At 36.5% G+C, this 25,582-nt stretch overlaps 1 protein-coding gene across 11 annotated transcripts in view; it reads right to left on the bottom strand.

Annotated features, from left to right (window-relative positions):
- Positions 1-25,582, bottom strand: part of PCDH15 (protocadherin related 15) — a 1,617,506-nt gene that overhangs the window by 1,398,258 nt on the left and 193,666 nt on the right. The window lies entirely within an intron of this gene.

The raw sequence follows: 25,582 nt of genomic DNA, 5'->3' as shown, positions 1-25,582 counted from the left end.
ATAACATGAATTTATTAGACATAGAATGAGAGCATGAGCCAAAGGAGTATAATATATCTCCAAGGAATATAACTGAGTATCTTGTTTGTATCCTATTCTAATAGGAAGCCTCTGGCAAATGGTATAATTAGGTCTTTATTAGGAATGTGTAAAGACTAATGCATTTAAAAATTGAGATTAAAAAGACAATGAGTGTTTTGCTTTTTGTATGCCTTGGCTCTGGAAGATAATTTTATATATCAATGAATCTAGAAAATAAAACAATATCAGATTTCCATAGACTTAAAAGCCTGGTAGCAGTATATTCCGGAAAGTACTTGTACACCCAGGCCTGTAAGTGAAGTTAACTGTGTATCATGTAACCTGAACATAACTTATATAACACAGATACAATTAAATCATACACAATTTCTCTAGAGTCATATGAAGTCACCAATAAGCTACAAGTCTTTTTCCAGCTATCTTGCTTTTAATTTTCAGAAAGTTGTACTTAGTTGAACAGAAAGGTAATATGTTCATAACTTAGTTTAGTGTACATGAAGAAATAACCGAATAAGATTTGTATGGTGACATTATTTTTCTATCCAGGACTTAAATATAAATCATAAGGATAGGAAAATGATGTTTTGGAACTATTAAGTACATTTTGTGGATGACCCAACATCTCAATTATGTGTATATATACACACAGAGAGGGAAACACATCTGTGATATACATACAGGGATGTGGTATTTCACTTCATGTAATTGTAAATGGCACAAAATTAAAGATATGTCATATGTTATCATAATATGATAGAGGAATCATTATCCAGAAATACTGCCTTGTTAAGACATATCTCTTTGTCATCTTTGTTATATGCATCATCTTTTGAGACTGCTTTTCCTAACTTTTAATACTTACCTGTTTTCCTCTAGTTTAAGTATGTTTCCTTTGTGTCACTCACTGCAACTACTCAAAGATCACTAAAATATACATCCAAGAATTACACAAAATGTTTTTAGATGGAATTTGTATTTATACATACAAAGCAAGAGTGCCTCTTCAGCATCTAGAAACTTCATTTATAAATAAGGCATTTATTTAATAGATATTTATTGTGTACAGTCTATAAGCCAAGCACTGTTCTATATTATTTGGATATATTGGTAGAAAAAATCCAAACAAAATCCCTGCCTTTACAGAGTTTATGATCCCAGTGGTGGACCTAGACAATATAAACAGATATAATAAGTAAAAGACTTAGTATGATAGAAGCTCGTAAATGTTATGAGGAAAATCTACTCAGGTAAGTAGAATAGGGTATATAAGTGGAAGCAAAAGGAAGATATGATTTTAAATAGGGAGATTAGAGTCAGCCTCAATGAAAAAGCAACAGTTAAGCCAGAACATGAAGGAATTGATGGTGTTTGCTACATCATTATCTGGGGGAACTATGTTCTGATGTGAAGCTCTACACTATTAGAGTGCTTGATGTGATCAACTAATGGTAAGGAGCTCAGTGCACCTGCAAGATAAGGGCTAGAAGAAAAGTAGGAGATGGTGGCAGCAAAATAACAGGGGCCTAAATTATATAAAGTCCTATAGGCATGTGGGGACTTTGGCTTGTATTAAGATTGAAATGGAGAGACATACTGGATTTTGAACAGGTAAGTAACATAAGCATTCACTTGTATAAAGGATGACTCTGGTTATTGTGTAGAGTAGTGTAAAATCAGGGAAACCACTTAAAACCTATTTCAATAATGCCAGTGAAAGGTGATCATCATTGGACCTTGTTGGCTACAGTGAAAATGGTAAAAATTGGTCAGAATCTGGATATAAATTTTGGTAAATTTTGTGATGGTTTAATCACATATGATAGACAATGATAGGAGCTAAATATGACACTAAAGTTTCATGGGACTGAGCAAACACAAGGATGGAACTACCATCAAATGAAATGGAGACAGTTGCACAGGTAGCTGGTTTTGTGGGAATAGGACAAGTGCAGTTTGGACTTGTTAAGTATGAAGGCACTCGCTTACTATATATTAATATAGACATGCTGCATACAGAGTTTGATGTTCAAGAATGGATCAGGAAAGAGGTATGCTGGAGATAAAAACTTTGGAGTCACTATCTATAGACAGAATTTGAAGTGTGAAGTGGATGAGGACACCAGGAGACCAAGAGGCCTTCAATAACTGAAAAGTGAAAAGAATGGAAATCCTAGAACACTTTAACACTTAGAAGTGGTAGAAAATAAGAGCCATCAGAAAACTAGAGTGACAGGTAACATAGAATATACATATAATGCCAAATCAAGGAAAACAATTTGTAAAGTTGTGATCAACTATGCCAAATGTTTCTTGCAGAGCAGAAAATTGACTATGGATGTGTGAAAGTGTAGATCTTTCCCAGCCTTGGTAAGACTGACGCTAGTGGAGTGATAGGGATGAAAGCCTGATTATGTGCAGGGTAAGAGGGAACAAAAGGTGAAAAACTGAGAACAGTTCAGTATTTTTACAGAATATGTGAACAGCCGTGGGCAGGCAACAGATGGACAAAGTTCAAGAGAAGGTTTTACAGTTGACTTGAACAATGGAGGGTTAGTGGGCTGTGACCCCCCACATGGTTGGAAAATCCATGAAAAACTTTAGAATTAGCCCTTCATATCCAATGTTGTACATCCCTGGATTCATATAATGACAAATCATATAGTACTGTAGTATGTAGTAATTAAAAAAAAATCTGTGTATAAGTGAATCCCCCAGAGCTCAAACCCATATTGTTCAAGGGTCAATTGATATTTTTTAAGGAATAAATTCATAATTACATTTTTCAGATGATTTGATGGCAGAGAAAAATTGATGAGGTACAAAAGAACATGTGGAGAATGTCTACAGTGATGTACTCCTGGTGGTCAGAGGTAGTATTATAGACTCTCATCTTTTTACCCCAAGAAATGTAATCTCTACAGAATTTTTGTTTGAAAAGTGTGCCTTCAACTTTTCTCACCTATTGGGCATCTTGTCTATCACTTTTTTTTTTTTGGTCTTTTTAGGGCTACACCCCTGACATGTGGAAGTTCCAAGGATAGGGGTCAAATTGAAGATACAGCTGCTATGTCCTTTGTCACAGCCATAGCAATGCTAGATCCAAGCTATGTCTGTGACATACAATCACAGCTCATGGCAACACCAGATCACTTAACCCACTGAGCAAGGCCAGGAATCGAACCCACATCCTCACAGATACTAGTTGGATTCTTAACCCACTGAGCCACAACAGAACTCCTTGTCTATCTCTTAAACCAATATTCTATCAAAAAAGATTAATGTGAATTGTGGTGGGGAATATGAAGCTATGCTTTGGAAAGTACAAAATCAAGGCATAAAGAAGTTAGTAAAATCTACAGACTAGTTCTGGTCCGTGGTCCTCACTAATCAACTTCCATAGTTGACTGTCATACACACAAACACAGGCAAATACGCACACATGTGCACTGGTTTGCTGAAAGAGACATTTCTTACAACAGAGACGGCAATTACAAACACATTTATGGAAAAATGGAAATCTTAAAGTTGATATTTGAAGAAATAAGAATCTGAATAGACTGCAGTTTTATCTTAAGCTTAGACTTAAGAGAAGGATTCCTGACCAAAGGCAACCATCTTGCAGTCTAGGGTCCAAGCAGTTAATATAGCATTGAGTGGGATGGGTACAGAGGCTAGCAAAAGTGATCCAAGCAGTTCTCAAAGTGGCCCCCAAAAGAATGTCCTACAAACACTGTTAAAGATTCCAAAATGTTTACAGGAACTTCCCCTCAAATAAACCATGTACCAGTGATTTTACAGCTAAGTTTTACTAACCGTTCAATTTGGTCCAGAAAATTAGAAGAATGGGAGACCATTAACACTACAGTTTGAAAATAACTTTGATTCTAAAACTGGTAAATAATAATACAAAATAAAAGAAAACATAGGCCCAATTATCTCATCAACATAAATTTGAGAAGTCTAAGTAAGGAAGACACCAAGAGAATGGTGATAAATTACACCAGTTTCATGCAGGGCTCCAGTTCCAGGGTTCTACTGCTTGCAGAACAAAGATGGCCAGTTAACTGAGAGCTACCTACCCTGTCATGATTGGTCAATCAATGTCTTATGTACTCACTCATGTGAGCTTCAGACTCTCTGTCTAGTCTGGCCTTCCTCTGTTGACACAAGAGGTTCAAGTGTTAAACCAGTGTAGACATTGCTGCGGACATTGTTCTATCCCAGGAGAGGCTTGGAACCACAGATAACCAATCCTTCACTGTCCTGAAACATTGGCCTTTCACTGGTTTGGTTCAGAGCAGTGACAAGGCATGGCTAAAATACTTTCCCTTGCATTGCTTCTAGGAGGCCATGTACTTACTGCCTTTTCTTTAGCTTAACCGTCATAATGCCATCAATACAGCATACTTAAATTTTTGCAGATGGATGATGTGATACCATACTGAGAAAACCCTAAAGACAGCATCAGAAAACTGTTAGAACTCAATGAATTTGGCAAAGTTGCAGGGTACGAAATTAATACACAGAAATCAATTGCATTTATATATACTAAAACTCAAAGATAAGAAAGAGAAATCATAAAAATCATCCCATTTATAATCACATCAAAAATAATAAAATACCTAGGAATTAATCTACCTAAAGATCCCTAGCAATGAATCTAACTATAGAAACAAAAGACCTATACTCTGAAAACTATGACACTGACGAAAGAAATTGAAGACAACACAAATAGATATAAAGATATACTATGCTCTTGGATTGGAAGAATCAATATTATAAAAATGACTATACTATCCAAGGCAATTTACAGATTCAATACAGTCCCTATCAAATTACCAAGGACATTCTTCACATAACTAGAACAACATATTTTAAAATTTGTATGGAAACTAAGAGACCCCAAATAGCCAAAGCAATACTTAAAAATAGAAATGAAAATGGAGGAATCAACCTGACTTCAAACAATACTACAAAGCTACCATTATCAAAAAATATGGTAGTGGCACTAAAACAGAAATATAGATCAATGGAACAGGACAGAAAGCCCACAGATAAACCCACGCACCTATGGTCAACTAATCTATGACAAAAGAGGTAAGAACATACAGTGGAAAAAAGATAGTCTCTTCAATAAATGGTGCTGGGAAAACTGGAAAGCTACATGTAAATGAATGAATATAGAACACTATCTAACATCATACACAAAAATAAACTCAAAATGGATTAAAGACCTAAATGTAAGGCCAGATAATATAAAACTCCTAGAGGAAAATATAGGCAGATCATTCTTTGACCTAAATCACCAAAGCATCTTGTTTGATCCACCTCCTAGAATAATGACAATAAAGACACAAATAAACATATGAGACCTAATTAAACTCAAAAGCTTTTGCACAGCAAAGGAAACTATTAAAAAATGACAACCCACAGAGTGGGAGAGATGATGCAATAGACAGGGGCCTAATAATCAAAATATACAAGCAAAACAAAAATACAAAATAAAAAAAAAAAAAAACACTGAAAAATGGGTAGAAAACCTAAACAGACAATTCTCCAAAGAAGATATATGGATGGCTGACAGGCACATGAAAAAATGCTCAACATCCCTAATTATTAGAGAAATGCAAATCAAACTACATGAGGTACCACCTCATACCAGTCAGAATGGCCATCATTAACAAGTCAACAGATAGCAAATGCTGAAAGGGTGTGGAGAAAATGGTACCCTCCTCCACTGTTGGTGGGAATGTAAATTGGTACAACCACTATGGGAAGCAGTATGGAACTTCCTCGTAAAACTAAATATAAAACTATCATAGGAACCAGCAATCCCACTCCTGGGCATATATTTGGGCAAAACTTTCATTGATACATGTACCCCTGTGTTCACTGCAGCACTGTTCACATGAGCCAAAATATGGAAACAACCTAAATATCCATCAACAGATGAATGGGATTAAGATGTGGTAGTAATAATAAACAAAATGATGTATATATATATATACAAAGAAATACTACTTAGCCATAAAGATAAACTAATGCTATTTGTAGCAACATGGATGGAACTAAAGATTCTCATACTAAGTGAAGAAAGCAAGAAAGAAAATGAGATATTTTAGATATCACTTATTTGTCAAATCTAAAATATCACACAGGAGAGAGACAAGATGGCAGAAGAGTAGGGGGACATGCTTGCCCTCTCCCACAAACACACACAAAAAAACACATCTACAGGATAAACAACTCGCACAGAACAGCAACCAATCACTGGCAGAAAAACTAAAACTCCATATGGCAAGAATCTTGTGACATTACTAGGTAAAACAAGAGAAAAGAAGAGAGTGAGAGAAGGTGAATCCAAGCTGGATGGGCGCTCCCGAAAGGGAACTGTGGAGGAGAAAGGGATCCTGCACCCTAGAAAGTCACCTACTCGAGAGAAAGATCAACCAAACCGGAGGAATCTCCAGATGCAGAGAAGAGTGTTCTGAAAAGCAGAGCGAGAACCGAACAGATTATCTGAACTATGGGTACAGTCACCAAAAATTGAGATGCCTGGGTTGGGGCTGGGCACCAAGACCTCGGCTCTGGAGGTTAGTCCCAGGGAAAGGGCCGGGGGTGTGGGGTGGATCGGAGACTGCTTGGGAGGTCTAGAAACCAGTCTGTCAAGTTTGACAGGGCAGGGACTGCCTGGGAGACCAGAAAGCAGAGCGTTGCAGGGGGAGGGAGCAATATGCTAAGGGCGGGGAAGTGGAAAACCACATCAGAGGGAACCTGGGAGAAGAGCCTGGTCTGCACCAGAGCTGGGGAGGGGAGAAAAGAAGGGGTGGGTCTCCATAGAATACTTCCCATGCCACAGCAAGCTTACCGGCCCGCTAGCTATCAGAAAGCTGTGCTCCCCAGTGCATCCCCTCCCCACCCGCCCCCACCACCCCCTACGCACACGCAGGACCTGGGGCTGCCTGCCATCGAGGAGGGCTGGCCTCAACAATTGCTGGAAGCCTACCACTGTAGGGGCTGTCCCTGATCTGGCCTGCTTGCCCTTTGGAGGGGCTACACCCCCCATGGAGCAACACCAAACACCCCCAGCAGCCAGGATAAGGCGTGCAGCCCAGAAAAGCTAGAACAAGCTTGACCAGGTCCTGAAAAGATCTACCTAATTCTTGGACAGTCCTTCTGAGTCAGGCTGCTTGGGGAAGAGCCTCTTGGGTTCGCAGTGGCCCAGCTGGCTGCTCCATCTCTCTGGGGGAGCCGCACTCCTGCAGAACAACTGCACAGGACTGCCAGCTCCCTGCAGGACTCCCTGCAGCCCAGAAAAGCTAGAACAATCTTGGCCGGGCCGTGAAAAGATCTGCCTAATTCTCGGACAGTCCCTCCGAGTCAGGCTGCCCTGTGGAAGAGCCTCTTGGGTTCTCAGTGACCCAGATAGCTACTTCAGACAGTGGGGGTGCTGCACTCCTGAGGAACAGCTGCACAGCACCACCAACCCCCTGCAAGAACCCCACAGCAAGCTCTGCATGACCAAGTGAAATCTGCTACCATCGTGGTGTGGACCTCCCAGTCCTGTCTGCCCTCAGGAAGCCCTCCTTTGCTTCAAAGAAACACCGTTAGCCCCACCAACACTTCAGAAAAGCCACACTGACTCAAAAAAGACTGACCAACAATGCCAGCCCTCAGGAAATATTCCACGGCAGTGACAAGGCAAACACTGGCCAGTCACAGAGAGTACAACTCCCTCAAGAAAAAGAAAACAACAAGCAAGATGAAGAAGCTGAGAAACCACCCCCAGTCAAGCCAACAGGAGAACTCACCCAAAGCAGTCAACAATGAACAGATCTCTGCAGTCTGACAGACCTGGAGTTCAAAAGAGAAATAGTGAAAATACTGAAGGAATTAAGAGAAGATATGAACAGTAATGCAGATACCCTCAGAAAGGAACCAGAAAATATAAGGAGGAGCCAAGAAAAACTAGAAAATTCATTTGCAGAGATACAAACAGAACTAAGGGCAGTAAAAACCAGAATGAACAATGCAGAAGAATGGATCAGTGATATGGAAGATAGAATAATGGAAATCACTCAATCTGGTCAACAGACAGAAAACCGAATCAAAAAACTGGAAAGCAATGTAAGAGACCTGTGGGATAATATAAAGCGGGCCAATCTACACCTAATAGGAATTCCAGAAAGAGTAGAAAAAGATAAGGGAATGGAAAATATATTTGAAGAAATTATCGCTGGAAACTTCTCAATTCTAAAGGATACTGAGTTCAAGGTACAGAAAGCACAGAGGGCCCCAAACATGTTGAACCCAAATAGACCCACACCAAGACACATCATAATAAAAATGGCAAAAGTTAGTGATAAAGAGAGGATCCTAAAGGCAGCAAGAGAAAAGCAGAATGTTACCTACAAGGGAACCCCCATAAGATTATCAGCTGTGTAAAGAAATGGAAAGATATTCCATGTTCCTGGATTGGGAAAATCAATATTGTAAAAATGGCCATACTACCCAAAGCAATCTACATTCTATGCAATCCCTATCAAATTACCCAGGACATTTTTCACAGAACTAGAACAAACAATCCAAACATTTATATGGAACCACAAAAGACCCAGAATCGCCAAAGCAATCCTGAGAAACAAAAACCAAGCAGGAGGCATAACTCTCCCAGACTTCAAGAAATACTACAAAGCCACAGTCATCAAAACAGTGTGGTACTGGTATCAAAACAGAGACAGACCAATGGAACAGAATAGAGAATCCGGAAATTAACCCTGACACCTATGGTCAATTAATCTTTGACAAGGGAGGCAAGAACATAAAATGGGAAAAGGAAAGTCTATTCAGCAAGCATTGCTGGGAAACCTGTACAGCTGCATGCAAAGCAATGAAACTAGAACACACCCTCACACCATGCACAAAAATAAACTCCAAATGGCTGAAAGACTTAAATATACGACAGGACACCATCAAACTCCTAGAAGAAAACATAGGCAAAACACTCTCTGACATCAACATCATGAATATTTTCTCAGGTCAGTCTCCCAAAGCAATAGAAATTAGAGCAAAAATAAACCCATGGGACCTCATCAAACTGAAAAGCTTTTGCACAGCAAAGGAAACCAAAAAGAAAACAAAAAGACAACTTACAGAATGGGAGAAAATAGTTTCAAATGATACAACTGACAAGGGCTTAATCTCTAGAATATATAAGCAACTTATACAACCCAACAGCAAAAAAACCAATCAATCCATGGAAAAATGGGCAAAAGACCTGAATAGACATTTCTCCAAGGAAGATATGCAGGTGGCCAGCAAACACTTGAAAAAATGCTCAACATTGCTGATCATAAGAGAAATGCAAATCAAAACTACCATGAGATATCACCTCACACCAGTCAGAATGGCCATCATTAATAAGTCCAGAAATAACAAATGCTGGAGGGGCTGTGGAGAAAAGGGAACCCTCCGGCACTGTTGGTGGGAATGTAAACTGGTAAAGCCACTATGGAGAACAGTTTGGAGATACCTTAGAAATCTATACATAGAACTTCCATATGACCCCACAATCCCACTCTTGGGCATCTATCCGGACAAAACTCTACTTAAAAGAGACACATGCACCCGCATGTTCATTGCAGCCCTATTCACAATAGCCAGGACATGGAAACAACCCAAATGTCCATCAACAGATGATTGCATTCGGAAGAGGTGGTATATATACACAATGGAATACTACTCAAGCCATAAAAAAGAATGACATACTGCCATTTGCAGCAACATGGAACTAGAGAATCTCATCCTGAGTGAAATGAGCCAGAAAGATAAAGACAAATACCATATGACATCACTTATAACTGGAATCTAATATCCAGCACAAATGAACATCTCCTCAGAAAAGAAAATCATGGACTTGGAGAAGAGACTTGTGGCTGCCTGATGGGAGAGGGAGGGGGTGGGAGGGATCGGGAGCTTGGGCTTATCAGACACAACTTAGATTTACAAGGAGATCCTGCTGAGTAGCATTGAGAACTATGTCTAGATACTCATGTTGCAACAGAACAAAGGGTGGGGGAAAAAAAAATGTAATGTATACATGTAAGGATAACTTGATCCCCTTGCTGTACAGTGGGAAAATAAAATAAAAATAAAAATAAAAATAAAAGAAAAGAGGAAGAACTAAATTGGTAAATAAATAAATAAAATATTGCACAGATGATCTTATCTGCAAAACAGAAACCGATCACAGCCAAGTAAAGCAGATTCGTGCTTCCCGGGGGGAAGGGGAAAGGACTGGTTTCGACAGGCAGTTTGGGTTTTTTGGATGCAAAATGTTGTATTTGGAATGGAATGGATGGACAATGTGCCCCTATGGCACAGCACAAGGAACTGTGTGTGAATAGTTTACTTTGCCGTGCAACAGAAATTGAAGAAATATTATAAATCAACAATACTAAAAAAAAAAAAGAGAGAGAGAGAAAAGACAGCATTTTTAAGCACTGGGGATAACCATGAAGCCAACCCCCATGTGGGGAACATATTTTTTTTCAAAAAGATCAAAGAGAATTCCAAGTATTCTGCTGCCAAATACAGAACCCAGTTGACGCTCAAGGCTCAGTCAGGAAAGTTGTGGTTTTTTTTAATTTATTATTACTACTTTTTTTAGGGCTGAACCCATTGCACATGGAGGTTCCAGGCTAGGGATCTAACTGGGGCTGTAGCTGCCAGCCTACACCACAGCCACACCAGATCTAAGCCACATCTACAACCTACACCACAGTTCAGGCAATGCCAGATCCTTCACCCACTGAGTGAGGCCTGAGATCAAACCTGCACCCTCACGGGTGCTAGTCAGATTTTTTTCTGCTGAGCCACAATGGGAACTCCCATCACGAAAGTCTTTAGAATCCTTCCTTGGAGACACCAAGCTGTTCAAATTTTCTGCCTTGAGAACCAGGCTGGCCCTGATTTGGAGTTGGAGTCTCTTGACTACATTTTAAGGAAGGTTGCAAATGGGGGTAGGAGAATAAAGTCTTTAACTCAGGAGCATAAAGATTTAGTTCAACAAAATCCTTTTCCAGGATGTTTGGATGTTTTGTGGGGGTATCTGACCTGAAATGGGCATTTCACAAGAAGAGTGTACATAAGGTTGTCAGAGTTTAAAAAAATTCTGTTAACACACAATTGTTACATGTCAGAATGTCTAATGTTACATGCTGTGAATATAAAATCCTTGCAAACCAAGGTACTAAATGAAATAATTGCTGGGTATATATGTATGTGTGTAAAAGGAATTGAAATGTGTCCACATACAAGAACTTGTGATCTTATTGCCAATAAAAGATTTGAAAATTTAAAAGAAAAGCCTAGTATTAACTAATTCACAATAAAGTATTCAAATGGTCTTTATTCTAGATGTATAAAGATGATAATCAATTTATCTGGTAAAATAATTCATATTAATGAAAAATAGCAATATTGGCATTATTTCATTAATAAATGCAAGAATTTGATTAAATTAACTATCAATTATAATATAAATTTTCAAAGAACTAGACATAGAAAAGACCAATCTTAATTTTAGAAGCAACAGCAAAATTGATTCTACTTACGTGTTTTAAAGATTCCCTTTATGTTAGATTATAAGATGTGACACTCTTTGTCAATCCTACTGTACAACATAGTACTGGTGAACCTGGCTAACGTACTATCAAGTGAAAGAGAAACAGGTAAATATGTAGACAGGAAAGGAAAGAAATTCTCATTTTTTGTTGGCATTTGATTTGGAATCTCACAAAATGCAACAGAATCAAGTAACAGAATGAACGGAGGCAATATTGCATCTACAAAGTCAAAGAAAACAACTTAAAAAGGTTAAAACTGTATGATTCCAACTACATAATATTCTGGAAAAGGCAAAAATAGAGTAAAGAGATCAGTAGTGGTCAGGGGTAGAGAGGGATGAATAGGCAGAGTAAAGAGGATTTTCATTCTTTTATTTTGGCAGTGAAACTAATCCGTAAAATACTATAATGGTAGATAGATTATCATTTTTAACTTGCCCAAACGCATAGAATGCACAACACTCACAGTGAACCCACACATCAATTATGGACTCTGGGTGATAATGCTGTATCCATGCAGAAGTTTAATCAGTTGTAACAAATGTACTACTCTGGAGGGGAGGTTGATATGGGGGAGAGGTTATGCCTGTATGGTGCAGGGGATATATGGGTTATCTCTGTACCTTCCTCATAATTTTGCTATGCACCTAAAACTGCTCTAAAATGGTCTTTTAAAAGTCTGCATATGTAATCTAGAGAATATCTTGCTCAGGTATGAAGAATATCTTAATTCAAATAGCATCAATCTGCAAATGTTTGACCTAAAAATGGTGATTGTCAGAATTTTCACCACTCTGAAGTTTTGATAAATGGAGAGCACAGTAAGATACACACTTATCATTAAGGGGAATGGCTCAATAAAATGCTGTAGGTTACAATATCATTTAGTAATTAGAAACAACAGTAGATATACATTCAGCATCAGAGATAGAACTTTAAAACATAGTGCTGAATAAATATTTAAAAGAAAGAGCTATAACACAATAGCTATTATATAAATTAAAAACAAACACAGCTCTGCGTATATAGCAAAAATAAATAAATACATCCTTATCCAGGGGCTATATTAATATGGTGAAGCATTAACTGGCCTGTAAAGGAAGAATAAAAATGGGCATAGAGACTGAGGATAAAGGAAGAAACTATTAAAAAATGCATGCCCAGTAAAAAGGGGAGATTTGTGGACATGTGCCAATTATGATAGTGTGCCAGGAAACGAAGACTCTCATTAATTCAAATCTAAATCTGGGGTCAAAACAAAAATAGAAATGATATTTCTTATTTATTAATTAATCTGATGAATTTATAAGATGTGTTTAAAGACTTCATATACTTGGTATATATTGAATATTAAATAAGTGATAACTATTATGATGTTAAAATTACTATCATTATTAATGTATCTGGTGCGTTTTATTTAACTTGTGAATGAAAATTTTTGACAATGCTATTTTTATCCACAAGTCCTTCTAAAATTAAGTAGCACATAAAACAGTTAATATAAAGTTGCAATTTACTTTTAGAAACATAATATGTAATTTATCTTTTTTTAATATTATGTTGACTTCCATAGGACTAAGAAGGAGGGAAGTTAGAATAAATTCACTTTTTGAATGACACAGGAATGAATCCTCATTAGTGGGTTTTTTTGGTTGTTATTTTGTTTGTTTGTTAAATATCTTCAGACATATTTGGAAGCTGTAAGGCAGGTGATATGGCACAATCTTACTGGATTTCGCTCTGGAGTTCCTGAGACAAGGAATGAGATGAAGAATAAAACAGCTTTGTAAATTCAATCCATAGTCAAAGCTGATTTGCTGCAGGTTGATTTTCAGAAAAGGAAAACCAGCAGCCTTACACTAGTCAGTCAAAAATAATGTGATGAGGCAATTCTCTCTAATGGGATCCACGCTGGATGAAATCCCAGATAATACAATGCAACATTTCCCAGAGCAGAAAGCTTGGTTCTTTGTGCCAAACAATGGCTGGATCAGTGGCTCTTGTTCAGAAGCATCCTTGCCAGCTTTGCTTTTGGGAGGCTGTCTGCTGAGGACAGAAAACACCTGCTGCTCGCTAATTAACTCCTCCCAAACATCAGGCAAGGCAGCAGCAACAGTGACCTCTCCTGCCACTCCCAGTCTCACTACCACATGTTCAAGCCCATGTTCATTCTTCTAGGGCAATTACTATCTATGTACACTTTAACGGTCCTTATCCTACAGGTTCTTCTCTAGCCATCTCCCCAGTGTTCAGGAACTACTTTGGATGTACCTAACACTTTACTGAATGGAACACCCATCACTGAACATTGTGCTTACTTATATGTTATAAACAATTTTAATAAAATTAGTCATGAAAAAGGTGGAGTTGAAGTAAATAATACTAAAGAAATGAAGAATAAAGATTGAGCATCTTCAGAGTGGCAATCCTAGGTGGTAAATTTAAATTTAGAGACACCAGTGGGAATCTTGCCTTTACTCTTTTCTTCCTAGTTGACCCTACATAATTAACATAAAATCTCTACATTTCAGTTTGCTCAGTTATAAAATTGTGCACCATGCTGCTAAATAATTACAGCAAGTGACATACCTATGTAGACTGATTTTCCTAACACCTAACACATAAGTCAAATATAGTTTTTATAGGCATGAACTAAAATGAGCAAATTTCACTAATTAAATATAATATACTGGTTTCTTTAGCTATACATACTAAAAAAACAATTACAACTTGCATTACTACCTCCTGCTTACTGTAATTAGGCTACATTTTCTCCAAGGCATAGTCAACAATCCTGCTAACTATTGCATTCTTTTCCCAAATATTATCTGTTTTTTGGTGGGGTTTTTTTGGCACAATATCTGTCAAAGTGTATCTTTAAATAACCATGAAATTCATTAAGATGCCAATAATGTGGAATTTATTTTCAGCTCCATGACCACCTCTTGATCTGTTTGCCCTCAGTTTTCATGACTTCTAGGTAAATTAACTGGGAAGGAACAGATATTCCCTGGTTCTCCATTGATTAAGTCGGTCCTGGTTGTAGCTTAAACAGGTGGTAAACAGACTTTGATTTATTCTGTGAATAATTAATGGATCTTCTATGTTAGGCATGCATGGCAGCCCTTCCTAGATAACCTCACTCTCATGTGGGTCAAGTGTGGCAAATTAATAATTACAGAATAACAAAATAAAGGTATAAAGAGCTATAGGGCATTCCCTATTCCTCAAGGAAATAGTAGGCTGTTTGGGGAACAGAGAACATTTCAAAACCTCTGACATTCAAGATTAGAGGAAATAGATATTTTTAAAAGAAGAGAAAAAGATAATTATGGTCAGAGAGGAAAATATGAAGAAATCATTAGAGTACCATGAAAGAGTAGAACAGACAAAGCCTTTTGAAATGCTTTGGACTGTTATTTTACAAGTCTCATCCCCCATCAAGTGGCCATTAAATTGCATCCACTTTTTTTACTGAATATAATTTATATGTTACTTTAAGGGATTTGAGTTGTAGTTTATAAACTGATATAGGAATACATTTTATTTATGTAAATATTTGTTTTGATTTTCATTTTTCTCATCTCTGTAGTCAATAGTTGATATGAGAATGTTTGTAGTTCTGGACAATTCAGTGGTTCTTTAATATTGTACTTAGAATGACTGATGGACAGAAGCATCCTTGACTCTGTGCAACAATGGGGTCGTGGGGAGCATGGCAAGTTGTTAGGAGTTAGGGAAAGATATGTCATCAGAGACATCTGAAAAAGGAGATTACGTTTAAAAAATGAACAGCATTGAAGAGTATTAAAGAAATAAGAGAAATGGAAAATATTTTAGGGCCAAAAAATATGCACAGAATGGCTCTGGATATAAAGTACATGGACTGATAAACTGGAATAATTATTGGTGTATAAAAAAAACACGAGAAATCAATGTAAAAATCTAAGAAATATTTCGCTTATATATATAAAGGAAATATTTCTATATTTCTACAAGGATTTTAAAAACATAAATCCAGAGTAATGTGAGCCTTCAAATTTTCACTACTGTTTGGGAAAATTTCAATTCTATTTACTCTGGGAATAAATATTATATAATCTCTCTAAATTTTCTTTCCTCAGGTAGAACTTTATTCCTGCTGAAAGATTTAGTCAATAATAACAATAAAACACACACAACAAATTTAACAGGGCTACTGAAGCCCTAATTAAAATGCAAAACCTAGTAACCCTGAAGCTGCAGGAGATAGACCCGTACATTAAAAATGATGACCATCCGGTAGCATGTATATCATTAAAGGATAAACTGAACCTTTATGAAAAACTGAAAAAGTTTAGGTTGTTAAACACATGTAGACTATATTTTAATACCCTTATATTTATAATTCAATACCATTCAAAATTTTTAAAATATTAATATTATCAGTGCTATGATCTGAACATTTTTCTCCCCTCACATTCCTATGTTGAAATCCTAGACCCAGATGATGGTTAGAAGATGAGCTCTTGGGGAGGTGAATAGCTCCTGGGGATGGAGCCCTCAGGAATGGAATTGCTCCTTTTTTTTTTTTTTTTTTTGGCCCCACCCATTGCTTGTGAAAGTTCCTGGACCAGGGATAAAACCTGAGCCTCTGTGGTGACAAGGCTGGATCCCTAACCTGCTGCACCACAAGAGAACTCCAGATTACTGCTTTGTTAAAAAAGATCCCACATAGCTCCTTGGTTTCTTCCACCATGCATGGACACAAGACGTCTTCAGCCTACAAAAGGATACTCCTTTAACAATGCTGGCACCCTAGTCTCTGATATCCAGACTCCAGAACTGTGAGAAATGAATTTCTGCTGTTTATAAGCTACCCAGTCTGTGGTATTTCATTATAGCAGCTTGAACAGACTAAAACAAATGCTTTCTATAATTATCCATCAATCTGGTAGGAATTACAATTTACATTCATTCATTTATTCAACATATATTTGTCAGCTATTTACTACTTGTCTTACATTTTTTACTGGTCCTGGCAATTCTGCAGTGAACAAAATAAATTCCCCTATCTTCGTAAACCTTATGTTCTAAAAGGGAATTATTTATCTAGTATACATGAAAGTGAAGTAGCATTAGAGTGGATTTTAAAAGATGACTACACATTAATAATTTAGACTTTTTTAAAAAATAGTATGATATTCAAACTTTATATGTCAAGTGAATAGGTGAAGTCTGCTCCAAAGTGTGAAAGGAGGAATTTTCAGATGTTTTTAGGACTATTGGGCTTTTGAGTTGCACTCAAAGGCTTTTTAAGCATGTATCTCCACAATCTACAAATCCATGAGCTCTCCAAGCACCTCTTCGTCAGCCTTTATACTCAGTGTATTGGTTTGGCTATTTTAACAGAAATCTTACTGCTTTGGAGTGTGACTTTGAATACAGGTCTAGTCTTACCAGGCTCCTAAAACTACATTATTTCTGCATAATGTTCTAATTTCAGCTGAAGTAGAGTTGATAATGAAATAAAAGGTTTTAACTATACCTTCATCAAATACAGCACCTACAGGTAATTGATAATGAAATAAAAGGTTTTAGCTATACCTTCATCAAATACATCACTTACAGGTAATTCTAATGAGACTGTACAAAAGACATTCCAAATTACAAAGACTGCCTGATAGTTTTAATGCATATGATACTGCCTAGTATCATAATCAGGTACAAAAAAATTAAGTAGGAGAATGGGGAGTTAATTCAAAATTGTCTCTTTGGTCTTGTATCAATTAGTATTGATATCAGATTTTAAGATATTGCCTAAACTATTCTTTGATCTCCTAGCTTTACACTTTTAACTAAGTGATTTGAAAGTAATCTTTGGTATTTATAATATCAAAAAGTACATTTTTGCATACAAATAGCATATTTTTAAGGTATGCCCTTCTGTTCCCCACAATCAGTGGGCTAATCCAATTGTAATAGTAATTGTAATAATAATTGTGATAAATTACATAGGAACATATAGTTACAAGTTTTGGGGTTTTGTTTTTTGGGGTTTTTTTTTTTTTTGCTTTTTAGGGCCACACCCATGGCATAGAGAGGTTCCCAGGCTAGGGGTCGAATCAGAGGTATAGCTGCCTGCTGGCCTACACCACAGCCATAGCAACGTGGGTTCTGAGCCACTTCTGCGACCTACACCACAGCTCATGGATCCTTAACCTACTGAACATGGCCAGGGATCTAACCCTCAACTGCATGGTTCCTGATCGGGTTCATTTCTGGTGCACCACAACAGGAGTTCCCTCAAGTTATGTTTTCTTTATAAAAAGAGTTAGAATTATACTTTGAACAGATTTCTGAGCTGAAGGTATTATTTCTGAATGAAAGTTAGGATTGAAAATGTATTATCCCATCAGATTAGAGGAAGTTGAATGAAATTAATATCAAAGTTAAATGGCAGGTAGTCGATTTCTATCCAGCTTGAATAGTTAACTCACATTATAAAGGGGAAGTCAATAAAAAGCACATGTTTATGCAGTCATTTGTTCAAGATATGCAACTGTAAAATATTGGACAAATTTCAGAGTAAGGAAATAAAACAACGAGCGAGGGACATATAGATACTGAGCGAGGGACAGATAGATACTGCAGGACTGGCAGCACCTGGGATTTCTAAGAAAATATGGTACTCAGTGAGAATAAAATGATTCTTTGGATTTCCTGAAAAACAGTTACAACAAAATATTGCAACTGACAAGTACTATGGGTACACCAATTTTTAAAACGTGTTTACATTTTTCTGAACAGAAATTTCTTGCCTCTTTAAAAAGAATTTCTATTATATAAGCCTGGTTTGTCATTAAGAGGATAGAAAAATAGATTACATTAAAAGACCCAGCTCACTGCTTGTGAGACTACAACATGGTGCAGATACTTTGAAAGGTAGTTTGGTGGGGTTTTTGTTTATTTGCTTTTGTCTGGTTTTCATTTTCTGTTTTTATGTCTTTTTAGGTCTCCACCCATGGCATATGGAGGTTCCCAGGCTACAGATCAAATCAGAACTGTAGCTGCTGGCTTATGCCCCAGCAACTGGATCTGAGCCCTGTCTGAGACCTATACTACAGCTCACAGCAACGTGGGTCCTTAACCCACTAAGCAAGGCCAGGGATTGAACCTGTATCCTCGTAGATACTAGTCAGGTTTGTTAACCACTGAGCCACTATGGAAACTCCCCCCAACCCAAACAAAACTTGGAGGTCCTACTATGGCACAGTAGTTTAAAGACCTGACATTGCCACAGCTATGGCATTGGTCACAGCTGTACTTGGATTTGATCCCTAGCTTGGGAACTTGAGTGCAGCCAAAAAAACCCAACAAAACAAACAAGCAAACAAAACTAAACTACTCTTACTATCTGATTCATCAATCATGCTCTTCAATATTTACCCAAAGGAACTGAAAACATGTCCACATAAAAACCTGCACATAGATTGCCAAAATTTGGAATTAACCAAGACTTACTTCACTAGGGGAATAGTTGAATAATTCCAGACAATGGAATATTATATGGTGCTAAAACGACCATTACTTATGAAAACAGGAAATTAGAGTACATAAACCTGAGGGAAAGAAGCCAATCTTAAAAGGCTCCATGCTAAATGATTTCAACATATGACATTCTGAAAAAGTCAAAACTTTAGAGGAAGTAAAGAGATTAGGGGTTTCCAGTGACTGAAGGAGGAATAGATAGAACATGGAGTATTTTTAGAGCAGTGAAACTCTTATGTGTATTATAATGAGGATATAGGTCATTATAAATTTGTCCAAATACATAGAGTGTAAAACACCAGGAATAAACAGTAAACCATGGACTTTAGATGATTATGCTATATCAATGTGTATTCATCAGTTGTACCAGATAATGTTGGGGAATTTGATAATGGGGGAAGGTAGACATTTGTTGGGTGGAGTGGTATAGGGGAAATCTCTGTGTAACTTCTACTCAATACTGCTGTGAACATAAAACTGTTCCTCAAAAAAAATGTCTACTTAAAAAACAACCAAATATACTCAGCAGGAAAAAAGATCATACCATAGCCATGAAAAGCACATCCAAAATTCCTATTCTTTATGCTTTCTTCTATGTGAAACCAACAGCAAATGAAGAAAGCTATCTTTTTTTATCTATAAAGGCAAAATTTTAAGAATGTAAGTAAATAGAGACATCTGCAAAATCAAGGATACAATTATTTTCAGTATTCTTGTGAGTGGTAAGAATTCTAATGTTTAATAAAGGTTATCACAATAATTGCTAACCAGAAGTCCCAATAATTTTTTCAACCAGAAAAAAAATTGTTTATAGAAATCTGGCTTGCACTCATTTCTCTGTTAAACTAAGCACATTAATAAAGAAGAAACGTATGTGTGTGTACACTCATCCATCTTTGTATATGTCTCTTTTTTTTCCACACCCTAGCAATCCTTAAGCAGCAGTGGGCATGGCTGATAGTGGGAAAGGAGAGTATAGACTCTTAGAAAAGTGCTTTAGTGTGCTGTAGATTCACTTAATTGGAGATTTAAAAGCTGAGTTCTAGACCAGCTCTGCTGTATTTTGGTGGGGTGATTAGGGACAAATCATTTCACAATTGTGATACGGAAAGAAAAATTTGAGTTTCAGCCATAGCAATTGCTGCTTTGAGACTTTGGTCTATGACACATCAGGTTCAAGGTCAGGGAGACAGTCATTATCTCCATTTATTCCCTGAGCTGTACACCCAGCAGAGATAATGGAGAAGTCCCCAAATGACAGGAATGTGGTGTTCCTTTGGCAATCTCTAGCAGCAAATGGAATAAGTGTTGGTTTGACTGAAAATTGGTTTACTGAAGCAGATTTCCAGAGAAAATGTAAAGCACAGTAACTTCAATAAACTTTTTAAATAAACATATAGGTCATCAAGAAGTCGTAGCAACCACTTGACAAGACATTGATAAGGGGACCAAAGCCTTGAAGTTACTCAGGTAAGGGCTGCAATGCAGGTTTTTTTTTTTTTTTTTTTTTTTTTCCAGTTATGTATTTTGTTTTTATCTCCAGGTTGGACAGGTCTAGTGACACTTTTTATACAAGCATCATTCCTAATCCTTATTTTAAAATCTAAAAAATTAGTCAAATTTTCAATTACACATGGACTTAGCACCTTTAAGCATTTTTTTCTTTAAAGTCATACCGGTAGGAAGGGGAGGGTTAATGATTTGATCCTGCTGGAACCAAAGATCAAGCATAGAAACCTTGATGTTTTAAAACTGAAACAACATCATCAAATATGTAAGTGCTTATTTTCTCAGGTATTATGCTTTGTAATTTCAAAGAAAAATTCCATAAATTCACCGTATGGTCACAGTCATGATACAGCCAATGTAACTGCTGCTTTAATTCGTCACAGTGATTAATACACAAGGGGAAAAAAAAATTGGCATTCCACACTTGCTAACTTCAAATTATTTACTCTGGATGCCTTTATTATCAATCATTTGATGTGGATTTATATATTGTTGCACAGCAGTTGTATTTCATCAACTGGGTCTCAAAAGAAATCAACTTCTGAATGTAAAAATATAATTTTATGAACTTTTAGTAGAGTAACTACTAAGAATTAATTTTCTTTATGGATATTTTGTGTGGATCATCCTCTGCTCTATTGAACATTGTATTATTTTTCTGAGAGATTTGTTGTAGGAAGAACAAAAAAAAGTTTGATAAATTTTTAGCTCAGGATTAAATAAATGTGATTAAGCTCCCTAGGTATCAAAATAACCATTCTGTAACATGTTAGAGGAAGAGGTACTTGGAATATGTGAAAAAATGGTTATATATCTAGAGATCAGTTAATTTTCCCTATCATCAAGAATTAAGCCATGTGATATTGGAGCTGAAATTCATTTTACGAATAATGCTCTGAACTAAGGAAGAAAGAATGACAACAACTGCAGGCTCTGCAGACTTCACAACTGCAGTGGGGGCTACAGAGGCTACATTATCTCCTGAGAGTTTCCCACTCCCAGAGTTAATTCTTTGATGTTTGTGTCTGTACAGAAGCAGCTTGAAAGGATTTGAACGAAATAATTCCAGAGTGTCCCTTCTGCCGTGCTATGGTGCACAAGTTCTCAAAAGGAAGAAAAATCACTGTGGGGTGTTGACAGTGCTAAGCTATTCAGTGTATTTCTTTTAAGCAGGATTTTACTCTGTGCCTGTCTGTTGCACACAATACGATTACCTAAGATTTACTGAGCATTCAGGGCTAAATTTATTTTAGAGGTAAAGTAGCAAAGGATAAACAGGACCCAGCTGCATGATCAGGTAACATGGTAAGCTTCAGAGCTCAGATTCAAACCAGTCTGATATAAATTCAGATCATCCCGATGCACTATCAATATTGTCTCCTTCTCTGTCTCTCTCCTCTGTCCTCACATGTATTCAGTCATTTCCTTACAGGAATATTTAGTTACTTATAAAATATTCCTTTTAATAACCACTTACAGTTGGAAATTTCAATTTTTTTCTGTTTGAAAGCAATACCTGTTTCTGCACTTAAAAGAAACCTTAAGGCAAGTTCCCTCACTACTTTGCAGTTTCACAAGTATAATTCAGAGAAATCTTCTTATATTTTCTGAGTTAATCAATCATCAAAAAAAGTTAAAATAATCACCACATATGTATACTTGCTATGCTAAGCCTCCTGGAGTCTCATAGCATTAGTTTTTTGTCAACAAATGTATCCTAAGGCATTATATTTCACTTTCTACAGAGTAAGTAAAGCATCTGAAGTATCTGTGTCAGTGCCAGAAAAACCATCTTCTATCCTATCTTTAATTAAGACTTGCATTTGTCGAACCTATTTTTAAAAATGAACATATGGACCATTAAACCACATCACTGCTGAGTTTTAGCAGAAATGAATGAAAACTCTCTGTAGTATGTAAGTATAATTGTAACCTTAATAAACAACATCACAATGATTTACCCATCTTTCTGGAAAGTGTCAAGCATCCAAAGAACTACAAATTTATTATCAACTAACTCCTTTCAGTCTTTTACAGGTAGCAAGTGACTAAGTTTTATGTTTGTTTTTATGTTTATTTTTCCTGAATTCCAACATTTCAGCTATAATATTATAATATTATAATAATTCCTCTGTAATATACTTTATATTCCAGAGAAGGAATCCCACACATCACTGCCTTGTAATGTATCAAACTATGCTACAATAATCCTCCTTATTTCTTTCTTTGATCATACAAACGTAAGACTAAACGACCCTCTTCTAATTATTCCCTTCTATTTTGGGATTCATTTAAAAATATGTATTTTACATTTCACATATCAGGATTTAAAACTAGAGAAGATAAAAACAAATTCTTGGATTGACCATTATTCTCAATTCCAAATTATGATTAAAAACTGGAGATGAAGTACAATAACCAAGGGTTGAATGTATCTGATAAGTAAAGTTAGTTAACTACTGATTTATGTAGATCAAGCTAGGAGATGGGAGGACTGGGTAAAATATAAATAATATTTCTTTCAAAGTGAGTTATATTAAATGCCAAATATAACTGGAGTTGGAACATGGTTGATTTTAGTTATCACATACACTCTCAAGAATTATATTGAAGGAAATAGAAATGACTTATTGTTGGAACCTTGGTTTAATATCTCCATGTGAAGATTTCCATATTAATGAATGCACAGCTATTTAAATAAGTTGATTAAAGGACATCACACTGAAGTGGTTCTATAAAGAATTTTAGCAATATTTGTAAAAAGGTATCTATATTGTCTCATATCAACAGCAGAACTCCAGCATCAAAGAAAGGTCTACATTCCACTGTTGGTAGAATCCACAGTTAAAAGTTCTAAAGATGATATAATAATCTTACACCCAAAAGAGACACATATAATGTTCAGATACAAATGAACACTAAAACCTAATTGTCAATAGTTTATTATAATGAGTAAAATAGATCCCATCACACTTTTTTTTCCTTGTTTTTCCCTCTAGTAACAACCTCTATACTACCAACAAAACCGAACAAGTAAATATATTTGTTATTGCATTTGTTTTTGGAGCTTGAGCTACTATTATACTAGTTTCATTTAGATGAATAAATAATTATAACCGTTTTAAGTAAGCTTGATATGATATTATGTAAGAAATCTCATCTAACTGTAAATTTGTTGATTTTTATTCAAAGTGACTGTGTAATTATATATTTGTGCCTTCTATCCTATCTATAACTCTGCTGAAGCAAAATGCTGAAAGCACAAAAAGGAACAAATTAACTAGAGTGAAGAGAAGAAAATGGTGTCCAGGGGTAGGGTGTTATCAGCAGAATAGAAATTCAATAAATTGCGAAAGATAAGGAATGCATAGAGCAAGTTGGTGGGTCATATCTGTGGGAAAAGCTAAACTCAGATTAATAGAAAGGTCCAGGAAAGGTGGAACTCAGGCCCCTCCCAAGGGCTTTGATACTGAGTTAAAATGGATACTTGCTATGGAGAGTCAAATTGAAAACTCAGCTTTAATTGAAAATCTGATACTTAGTTTTGGAGCTAAGATTATCTGTGTTGGTGTTCCTCATGCATTATGTCACCACTAAACACATGGTTCTACATTTTTCCAGGTCTTCATCTGTGGGTTTAATAATGCCTATTAGGTCAATAAAAAGAGGCAACAGAGAGAAATGTTGACTTAACATTATGAAATTTGCTAAGAATGCCCATAAAAAAGGAAAAAAAAAAAAAAAACCTTGAAAATAAAAGTCTGTAAACTTCTTTGGAGAGTAAAATCCAGTCCCCATGTTGAAATTTTATATGCTCTAAGAGCTAAGAACTTAAAACATTTGAAACAATTTAATAATGTCTAAGCTTCTTAGACATTCATTCTCTTTTAATAACTTCATTGGAACACAGTCACACCAGTGGTTTATATATCCTTTACAGCTATGTTAGCACTACAACAACAGAGAGAGACTCTATGGCCTGCAAAACCTAAAATATTGACTTATAGAAAACACTTGCTCACGGCTGTTCTACAATAAACAAGGCATAACAGAAGAAAAGAGGTTTTCTTAGCAGCAATATCAGATGCTAACAGAAAATAGAAAACTGCCTACAGTGTTTTGAGAAATAAGATAAATTCTTAAGCTGAATTCTATAGCTGGAGAACCAACAATCAAATATGGGGGACTCATAAATCCTAGAGTTTTTCAAATAATTCATTTTTTCCCTCTCCTTAGGGGAAGCAGAAGGGGATTGTTTTCCAGTATTTTCTGTGAGGTCCTGCAGGTAAATCTCACAATATTGTTGGGGTCCCCCTAAGTTAGGATCCTCCTAGAGAGTTTTTAACTCTGAGTTTTTCAGACTTGGCCACTGGCAATTTGGCTATTACAGGATTTCCTACCTGGCCTGGCTTTCGGTGTGGTTGCTGCTCTAAAGTCTACTCTGGTAAGCCATGACACTCTATATTCACCTGAACACCTATCTCTGTCATCTTGGGTACAGTGGTTTGTCTTGTGTTTCCTCCTTTTCTTAAGGATCCAAGGAGAATTGTTGATTTTTCAGTCTCTTCACCTGGGGCATGGGAATCTTTTTTAGAGGGATGGGAATCTTCCAAGCTCTTTACAGGTGGAATGGGAAACATTATTCCATTGATTGTCCCATCTTATGCCAGTACCATGATGATTTTCAAAAGTTACCACGGTTTGGAAGCTAGGATTTTTCAAGGCTTCCACACAGTTAGAAACAAGTGAATGGGAATAAGGCAAGTTAAAAAGCCACAAAACAACTGTTCCTAGCATTCAGTTGTTGTTGTTACTTGTTTTGGTTTGATTTTGAGTTTTTGAATAAATGTTCCTCAGATTGTGATAGCCTTTGG

This window comes from Sus scrofa, chromosome 14, assembly GCF_054392235.1.
Source record: "Sus scrofa isolate SSC_HxYL_T2T_F1_AM1 chromosome 14, Sscrofa_HxYL_maternal_Yorkshire_Landrace_v2.0, whole genome shotgun sequence".
Taxonomy (NCBI): Eukaryota; Metazoa; Chordata; class Mammalia; order Artiodactyla; family Suidae; genus Sus; species Sus scrofa.
Note: the sequence above shows the minus strand (reverse complement) of the source record. Positions and strands in the feature narration are given on the sequence as shown.